Source organism: Pteronotus mesoamericanus, unplaced genomic scaffold (assembly GCF_021234165.1).
Source record: "Pteronotus mesoamericanus isolate MK-2021 breed Mesoamerican mustached bat unplaced genomic scaffold, CSHL_Meso_final contig_52, whole genome shotgun sequence".
Lineage (NCBI taxonomy): Eukaryota > Metazoa > Chordata > Mammalia > Chiroptera > Mormoopidae > Pteronotus > Pteronotus mesoamericanus.
The window spans coordinates 18,320,480-18,330,993 of NW_026555189.1; the positions used below are offsets into that span (position 1 = coordinate 18,320,480).

The following is a 10,514-nucleotide window of genomic DNA, read 5'->3' on the forward strand; positions in this document are numbered from 1 at the left end:
CAAAAATGTGCAGAAATGAAGCTATCAGAAGCGTTCCATTTACATGAATATTGTATAGAAGCCACTGGTGTCTTTCCAATCAAGCAATTTCTTCCTTAGTTAGAATGGACGTGGTTAGAGGGGAAATGCTATTTCAGGGCCATTTTTTTCTCCTCTCATTTATGCCTCAAGCATACTGTATGTAGAGATATCACGCCATGGGCCCAGTAATAGTTCTGCTGTAGACAATTTCCACCTGACTGCATTTCTATTACTGTGGCTAACCTTCAACTCAGGGACAGAATTCACAATCTATAAAGAGTAGAGAAGAATGGGGGCTTCTGCGTAAATCCAGAATTCTAACTGTGTGAAGTACGGACAAATGGGATCACTTGGAAAGTGAACATAAAAATCCTTCTGGGTGTGACCCTTATGGGAAGGGTTACTAGATGGCCGCTCACTCTGAAAGTCTTCCTCCGTGTGCTATTATTTTTCTGAAGTGTCCTATGTGTGCAAGATAGTCCCCTGATGTTTCCTCCAGGACATGGAGAATCAGACTGACTTAGGCCCGAAGAGGCTGACAGTGAGAAATCTAGGATGGCAAGAGACCCTAGCAAAGAATAAAGGCTAGTTAGTTTTGTTAACTTGGGTCAGACCGACCAGAGATTGATTCAGGAAATCGCCTCAATGCCAAAGCACTAAAAAGGCATAAAACCACACTTAAGCAGACAGCATAAGGTATCCAGGAGCAGATCCTAGCAGACCTGGCTTTTACTATGTAAGCTTTAGCAAGAAAATTAACACATCGGTGCATCCTTTCCCTCATCTTTAAGAAAGTGATCTGAATTGCTTGATCCATAGATTCCTCTCCACTCCAAGCTTCTCCGCTTGAGGGAGGGACAAAAGTAGCGAGCACATGACATAGGGAGCTTATTTGAATACTGGGCAAATGGTGTAGGTTCTCGGACCTCATTTCTGTCCTGTCATCGCTTCTCGGCCTTTTGGCTAAGATCAAGTGTAGTATCTGTCCTGTCATGCATGGGGTGTGGCAGCACTTACACATCCTCTTCCAGCCAGAGGAAAAGAAGGGAAATAGTCAGTATGTCCTTTTAAATCCATGTTGTAGAGAGTGCAGGTGTACATCAACTGTCAGGCCCTGCCATTCATTCATCCATCCATGCATCCATTTATTCTCCATCAAAATACCCATTCAGTCAATATGTACTGTGTGCTTAATATTTTTAGGCTCTGTGTAAACACTATAAATACACCGATAAATCAGACAGGCCCGTCCCGGCTTCGTGCAGGTGAGTGTAAATCAGGGAGCATGTATTAATAAACACACAATTAATTACCCTTGTGGAAGTACTCTTTAAGAAAGAACAGAGTAATTACAATGTATAACAAGCATAGACTTGATTATCCACACAGAAACTAACCTTATTCAGCAGAAGTAAGAGGTGCAAGTTGAGTCAAGAATTAAATTTATTTTTCAACATTCAACCATTTGGTCTATTTGCAAGACCATATTATCACCACAACATTAACACTACCAGCTTCTGAATAAAAAAAATTAAATTTTGAAAACTCTCCACTCCTGTTATATCTACCAAAGAAGTCTTGGGAAGGATTTTACCCATGTGAAGTCAAACAAAAGTACAGGAACCTTTGACATTAAATTGGTATTCCAAATACACTGGGACAATAAAGACAACAACAGCAACTAAATCCTAAAGAAACTAACAGAATCAGCCTTTATTTGGCAGAAAATGGCATGCAATTTTAAAGCTATCAAGACTCCAAACCCATATGTTTAATTAAGAATAAAAATGGGTGAGTAGTGAAATACCAATGAGGAAACTTATCTTTCCTTCTAATGAGACTACACAGTTATGACCCAAATATGCCATTTGGGATCATATTGGCCAACCATTTGCCCTGGTTTGTCTGGGACTAAGGGTGTTCCAGGACACAGGACTTCTAAAGGAAAAAAAAAAAAATCAAGTCTTGGGCAAACCAAGGAAGGTTGGTTTTCTACATATCTTTTGTAAAGTAATAACAATGTGAGACTTCTACAATGTAAGGTTCTAAACTTCTTCAGTTCATGCTTTTTGAACATTGGCAAGCCACACGTTATGGCCACCCAACCTCTGGAACAGGATCTTTTAGAAACCACTAGTATGTCAATGAAGTTATGCTCTCACCAGGGGCTATTTGCCCAAAGTAGTACCAAGAAGCAAACACACATAGGCTCTAGCGATTATAGAGCTTGATTTCCACCTCCCACATCATGTGTAATTCGCAGAATCATAAGTAGCCACATGCACCAGCTGGCTACCCCACTGCATGCTTTGCCCGGCTGGCATTACAATTGGGTGCCATTTCTAGCTCCACTTCTTAGTCTTCTCCATCCAAGGTTACTTAGTAGGAAATGTCAACCTTTCTGAACATGTTCATTCAAATTTCATTCAAATCCTGTCCTTCACTTGGTTTTTTCCTCCCTAGGGTGGCAGAAGCTTTTGCTTTTGCTAATCTCTGGGTTGCACTAGAGTCTTCTTTTGGCTTCTTAGCCGTTTGATCACCCATAGAACAAATTCCCAGTACTTTCTCTACTGTGTCTTATGTACTCTTAGTGGATTCTGTTTTCCTGGTCATACTCTGGCTAATATAGGGATTTCTATATTACCGAAGCATGCTTTTTTTAATATTAACACATTATTATTTTCACAAAAAAATTCTACAGATGGAAAGGATCTTGGAGATTGCTTAGCCAGTCAGACTGCAATGTCTGATAGGAAGAGGGAGAGAGCTAGGTGGGTAGGGATGTGAAATTCTACCCGTGCTCCGACAAGATCATTGTAAATATTTGCCTGTTTACTTATACTCGTTCTCTGTCATTAAAAAAAGTGTTCTATAGATGCATTTGTTTCCCTTAATGTTGCAGAAAAGATCATGGTAAGGATTGACTTCTATTTTCTCCAATTCACTTTTGACTACATCCTTTCAGATGCGGCCATCTTTTATTTATTGCTTAGATCCTGTTCTTCCTCCAACCAACCCCAAGCATCATAAAGGACTTTACCCACACAGTTTTGCTGTATCTTCCCATCAACTCTTTAAAGGTGGAAGCATTATTCAGAAATTGAGGTTTAGAAAGGTAAAGTGGTTTGCCTACACCTCACAGTAAATAAGCATCCAAAATCAGAATTTAGCACCAGATTAAGGTCTTTCCACAGCACAATCCTTCTTCCCTTGATGCTTATCTGATCTTAAAGTTTCAAAAGGAGTTTCAGGGAGTAAATAGCATTTTTAGTTGTAGAGATGCCAAATAAAAAGTGAATGACCCTTTTAGCAAGAACTTAATCTAATGCCTGACTGATCTCACCCTGATATAGTAACTTTTGCCAACTCTGTTGTTTTTGTTTGAACAATGTCTTAAAAATATACCATTGCTTCCAAGGCACAGGACGAATATTAGCACCCATAAACTGTCCTCTAGCCTACCACTTAAAATATACCTGTCCCACAAATTATTCCACATAAGCTTCTCAATTAATATCATAACCTTCATCATCCTCCCTCCAAAATAATTCAGTGTACAAACTGTCTGATGAGAGGAAGAAGAGACAAAAAAATCTTTAACAGATTCACATATGGGAGGGAAAACCCATTAAACATTATCTCTGAACCAGGGCTGCCAATAAGAGAAGAGATACATAACTAATCAGCCCAAGACAGACAACAGGTGAAGTGATGAAAATGTGATTGTGAGAAATGGGACATCAGCCTGACGTGCATAATTCATTTTTCCCATGGAGCCCTGCCCATCTGTGTGGCTCAACTGAGTATCAGAAGACGAAGGAGACCATCATTCATTAACTCACCAAATTCTTTCAGGGCCCCATTCCTCCTTTTTGTTCTCACAGCAAAGACTTGGAAACCATTAATATCCCTCTGTGGATTTCGGAGCTTTCCAGGCTACGATCCAATCAGCTTCTCTTCTAAAGGGAGCAGAGGTGTGACGTGCTTTGTACCCAAAGCAAAGGGCGCCAAACATTTGTTAAAGCTCCGAAGAGCTGCTCCTCCTTGGCTAGGGTGGACTGAAACCGTGAGAACACAGGCCTAATGCTACCGTTCTTGGAAACAGACTTCTCAGGCTTCATTTTCCCTGTATGTGCAAATTTTAGAGGCTCATGCACATTTTTGACACTAAGGACTTCTAGTTGGTCTTGGACGTCATTGCTCAAAAGAATTTCTGAACTTTAAGGCACACCTGGAATGAGTAGATGACTTTCATCGAATTCCGCACGATATATGAGTCATTTATTTAAAAGATGTTTATTCAAGGATAATTTGTACTGAGATATCCTTAATTGGCTATTCCTTTGTATTCTAGAAGTAGTGTTGTGTCTCTCTCTCATTTAATCGCATATTCATCTGACAACTATACAATGAATGCTTTGCATGCCAGGCCCTAGCACAGACATTAGGAGTTCAGTAAACACTGAGACCCACACCCTCTCTCTAATGAGTTCAAGTTCTTGTCACAGCAACAATGTGCATTAGGTTCCCCTTTCAGGACGGGCCCTCTCTCTCAATTTCTGGCTCCTAAGCCACGCCTCCATTTCTCAGGCTCTATGTGAACTCTAAACTCCGACAAGGAGGCTGACTGTGTCTGATTTGCTCACTAGTTATCCCCAGTCCCATGAATGCCTGTCACATAGTAGGGACTCAACAAACATTTTCATTGTTTATTGAAAAAAATTATTTGATCAAGTATTCTGTTTCTCTGAACGCTGCTTCACTCAAAGAAACCACTGGCTCTAGCTGCTTCTAAGAGTGCGTACTTAATTTTCAGAAACTAGTTGGGCTTCCAAAATACAGACTTTTGGAAGAAGGGATATTAATGTCTTAACCATGTCAGTGATCCCTTCTGTCTTAAACACCTACCATTAGTAATCCTTACATTATGGTTTTTGACAGATTTTCAGTTTGACCAGTCAACAAACAGCAGTAATACTATTATAAATAAAATGCATTTTAGTCACATTTTTCTTTTGTCAATAATTAACAACATACAAATATGGAATATTTAAATACCAGGATTTTTCTCTGTAATTGTTACAAATCTGAATAGAAAAGGCTTGATTTGAATATTACTTTGCTGCAGTTTTAAAAATAATTATCCTTATTTTTTATGTGAAAAATATAAATTTAAAAAGCATATGGTTTGGTGAAACTTGATGAATGTGTAAACCCTTATAACTATCGGTCAGACCAAACTATAGAACATTTCTATCAATTCAAGATTTCCCTCAAAATATCTCAAAGAGGAAGTCATTCTCCTGTTCTGATACTTCATATAAATGGAGTCATAAAGGAGTCTCAGACAGGTACAATAAAGTATATATGCTAACTTTATTCTTTTAATGCTTCATTAACATTTTATCTCTATATCCACTGGGTTATTAATCAGTAGACCCAGTTTGCCAGCTTTTCTCTTAGAAATATTAGAATATACAAACTTCCTTCTCTATTGCTACTCTGATTAATCTGTTTTTTAAAAGAACTCAAATCAATGTTGGTTCTATAAATAAAATAAATACATTGTATTAAATGAAGAAAAAGAAGAGCATGAGAGAATCTCTCAATATCTTTGCATAAAAAGTGGATACGGAATTTTCTGGAGAATGTGCTTCTTGAACCCAATTCTCCTCATTAGGGAGTCTTATGTAAAGCTGAGATGGTTGGCCAGAGCATAGGATCCTGGGTTCCAACAGGAAGTGGATAAATATTACGGTTTAGCTATAATTCTCAAAAGCAGATTAGAACTATAAAGATTTTAGGAACTGCTAGTAGAATGCAGATATTCTGCAGCTTCGAGGGTTACATTTAAATATGTCTACCAAGATTCTTAAGAACTTAGGCTTATCTGTAGTTGGGAGACTGCATGCTCTGCCTTCCTGCCAGGAATCCGAATCAACTGAAACCTTCAGCATGGCCCACAAACAATAAACAGGATTAGGGGAAGTTACATTATTGTCCTTGTTATTGCTTTGTTGAAGAGTCAATCAATTGAGAGAATGTTATTAAAGGAGTTATTTACACTGATCTAAATCATTTGGTCCATAAACAAATGACTAATGACCTGTTAGTCCAGGAGATTAAACTTAAGCAGATGTTCCACAAGAACAAATTTAGTCTGCGTGTTGGAGAAGCTAAGTTTGGGAGAGCGAAACAAGGGAGATCCCTCCTGCCATTTTTACCCAAGACCACTGTCAAGGAAGTTTCCAAGGTCCTTTTTGAACAACCGCTTGTTTTTTAAACAAGGAAGCAGCTATGAAGAAAACAGGCCCTCAAGCAGCCCGCCTGGAACTTTGTATGGAGCTGCCAAACCGCTCCTATGGACTGAAGCTTATGGCCTGGGGATTGACTTCGCTGGACTCCATGCAAACCACCAAACCATGGACCCAAATGCAGGAGGTAATGCTCAGCCTGTAACTTTGTTTATGCTCATAGTCAGCAAAAGTAGAGAGGACCTTTCCCAGGATATTGGAGAGGGAAGAACAATCAGAAAGGTAAGTTCAGAGAGATAGTCCATCAGGTAGTAATGTAGTTAGAGTAGAAAATTCACAAGCAACCTACAGTTGTTAACTCTGTGCTTTAAAAAACCTGGATTGATTGCCTACAGTGGACACTGCACTGAACTAAATAGTAGTGGTATAAAGACTCACTCCCTGCCACCGAGGAGCTTCCTGCCTCATTCAAGGGACTTTCCAGTTTTGTAAAAGCTACGCACGAAGATTTAATGGTGTACATATGGTCCTGCCTGAGCTTTGCTGTCCCAAGTGAAGATATGTCCTTACAGAGTCTGAATCTGATGCCACAACCAAACCCAGCAGCAAAGCTTTGTTGTGTATGCATCTCCACGTTCCAATCCTCACCGCTTTAAGCGCCTTCCCTGTCAGTTCACTGAAAAGAAACAGCGTCTTGCTGATCTGCCAGTTCCGACCCCATCCCTTGCCCTCTCAAAACAGCAACCAAAGTGTCCCATGACTTACGCCAGCACAGCACACAGCTGCCCTGTTTAAAATCCTCCAGCACCACCCCATTTTACTCAGGATGAAAGCCCATGGCTGTGTGACATCCCTTTAGATCTGGCTTGCTGGTTATTTATTTGATGTTACATATTCCAAATCTCATCTCCCACCCACTGGCAAGAAGTATTCCTAAGAGTACATCTTCATTAAGTTTGAATACTAACACAAATACTTGGTTAAATTGGATCCGGCCAATACTTTTTTACCAGATGTTGCTACATCATTTTTAGTTTTTGAATTAAGTATCTAGTTCCTGAAGTAGTTAATGTAGTTCTACAGGTAGGATGTTGAATTCCTGGTGTTTATAATACTAATACAGCCTTTGACAATATTAACCTTTCAATGTTCCGTTACTCACCCGTTCTCAAAGCCCAGGCTTTCTTATTCCTCGTAAAAGGCCCAAGCCCTATGGGACGAGATGAGATGGGAATAGCCCAAGTGACGGGAGGCTGAAGCCGGCAGCAGAGACAAGCCTGGTGCTCGTGCACTGCGTTATCACCACGCACCAAGTTTCCTGGTTTTCATTTCGCAGCATGTACCCGTAAAAACGTGGCGATGACAAGGTAATAGAAGGATGATTAGCTTTAATGCACTCCCTTTCGTGTTTGTAGCTAGAGCAAATATGAACTAATTTGTACCCTTAGCTATTTTTCTTTTCTATGAATTTTGTAACAAATGTGAAAATTGCTAGTATAAGTGCAATCAATCAATTGAAATAAATGCAAGTGGAGTTGAATGAATCTTTAACAAATTTTCATACGGCCACTCTTCTCGGTAAAAAAATTGTTAGCAATTTCTGTGTTAACATAAACACTGTAGAATCCTGGGAACTTCAGGTTCTGGTAGGTGCCATGGATTTTTTGATTAAGCAAGTGAATCAAATAATAGCACATCAAGTTAGCAAACAATTGGTGGCACAGAACAAAAAAAAAAATCACATAAAGCTGCATTTTATGTTATCAATACCACAGCTCACCAACATTTTGAAAGGACTTGGACAACTGTAAGATGGTCTTGGCAGTCAGTAACTCTAAATATGTGCCCATAAAGTATTCACTATTTTTATTTAGGGTTCTATTTCTGGATATCCTTTAAATGGTATGAAATAATCAGAATGATTAATAGAATATCAAATTTAATGATATGCTAATGCATCAATAGTCAAGGCCTTGAGCCAATTTGCAAGGTAGATACAAATATAAATTGGCTAAAGCTTCTACTAATGAAAATTACATACATATAACCTGTTTGATTGAGGGAGAATAGAAGGAGAAATTTGGAAATCAGTACATATTATAGAATTCATTCTGATTTTTTTCTTATTTCATAATGTATTCTAATTCATTAAAAATATATGCTTTTATAGTATGCTTATGAATAACTAGAAATCAGAGCCTTGGTTATAATCCAAACACATGCGCTATCTAGAAACATTTATACCTCAAAAGTTCCTAGCATCACCTCAGCTAATAATATTGCTTGCTTAATTTTCCATATGTGGCTCCAATAGCTAAAAATAAATGCGGAGTTTCAGTTCCAACACATAAAGGTTTTTTTAAACTTTATTTTTATCACTGACACCATTACAGATGTCCCCACCCCCTCCACCCAGCCTCTGTCACCACCTCCCTCTGGCCACCACACTGTTTCCAACATGTAAAGATTTTGGAAGTCTCTGCTCACATTCCTACAACAAGAAAATGCTGGACCAACTCGCAATCAAAGACCTTTTTTTTTTTTTTTTTTTTTTTTTTTTTTTTGCACCTATCAGAAACCTGAGGTTGCAGAGGTAAATGCCACTCCCAAATCTGGAGACAGAGATGCATCTAGAAAGACAGCTGCAATTGTTAACCTGGAGCAGACGCTGCTAGAGCCATAAACTGGTAGGAACACCTATGTACAATGGACTACCTTGCAACAATGAAAGCAGTGTGCTATCAAGTCACACAGGACACGGAGGGATTTTAACTGCATAGTGCTAATTGAAAGAAGTCAGCCTGAAAATGTCGCACACTGTATGACCTCATTTATATAACATTCTGGCAAAAGCAAAACTTTTGCTTTTTGAACAGCTGTTGGCCCAGATTTGGAGGTTGGGGACAAACAGGTGAAGAAAAGGGTAATGTTTATGGCAGTACATCTATTCTATATGACACTGTAATAGTGGACACGTGACAAGTATGCACTTTCTCAAGTGCACTGAACTATGGAACAAAAAGAGTGAACCTTAAGGAAGCTGGGGCTCTGAAGGTGGAATGGAGGATGTACCATTCCACTGTGTAAATGGACCACAGTTTTTTGATCCACTCATTTACTGGGCACTTATGCTGTTTCCAGCACTTGGCTCTTGTAATAAGGCCGCTATGAACACTGGGGTACACAGGTTCTTTTGCATTGGTGTTTCAGGATTCTTAGGGTAATTGCTCTTTTTTCCTTAATTTCCATATCATTACAGAGGTTGTTTTTGTCTCAGTGGATGAATGATTTCCTTTCATAGTTATAAAATCTGCTAAAGTAACATGTCCTTCACTTCCACTTAATGTTTAGGGCTATCTAGTTTGGGGACAAAATTATCGACATAAATAAATGTAGCCCCAAGATATTTAAACAATGTGAAATATTTTCTGTGGTATTATTTATACTCAACTCATGAGATAAACAAATTGTAAATAGGAATGTCAGCACTTACATTTTGCAGGTGTCTGAAATGACATATATTTCTCAGTATATTCAGATACATTTCATTTCATTCCTTAGTGGGGCAGTCTTTCAGATGTTTTACTAAATGCTCCTGGATTTCCTTCCAAATAATAGAATTGCATGTCCCTATCTCTTGAGGTTAATGTGGCCATGTGACCGAAAGTGGCCAATGGAACATGAGTGGAAATGGTGTGTGTGACTTCTAGGTGGAAACCTCAGGAGTTAATGTTTAATGTTTAATCATGTGAGCACAGCCAGACCCTGAGCCTCCCTCACACAGCGTCTCTGAAGGAGGATGATGAAGAGCTGAATCCATCATGTATCATGAACAAGAGCTAAATCTTTGTCATTTTAATCCACTGAAATTTTTAGTGTTGTTTGGTTCTGCAGCATAATTTAACCTGTCCTGACAGATATATTTATTATCTTTATTTCAAAAAAGAAGAAGGAAGGGGAGGAGGAAAAGATGAAATACATGGCTCATATTTTTGGGCCCAATATATTAAAAAATAAAACATCAAATATTGAATGCATATAATTAAACATGGCATAATTGATGTGTTATTTTCCTTTAAAAACTCACTTTCCCAGATTGAAGGGCAAGTAATAGTCATCTGTCAACAAGCTGTCACTTTGGTCATGTAAAAAAAAAAGTTACTTTATGAAATCCTTTAATTTAAAATGTTTAATTATGAATGTTACTCAAAATCCTATCTTCCATGCTTACTTATGACT

General features: G+C 38.6%; 1 pseudogene; it reads left to right on the top strand.

Moving 5' to 3' along the window:
* The first annotated feature begins 964 nt into the window (after nucleotides 1-964).
* Nucleotides 965-1,047, top strand: LOC129075307 (uncharacterized; annotated as a pseudogene).
* Nucleotides 1,048-10,514: the final 9,467 nt, after the last annotated feature.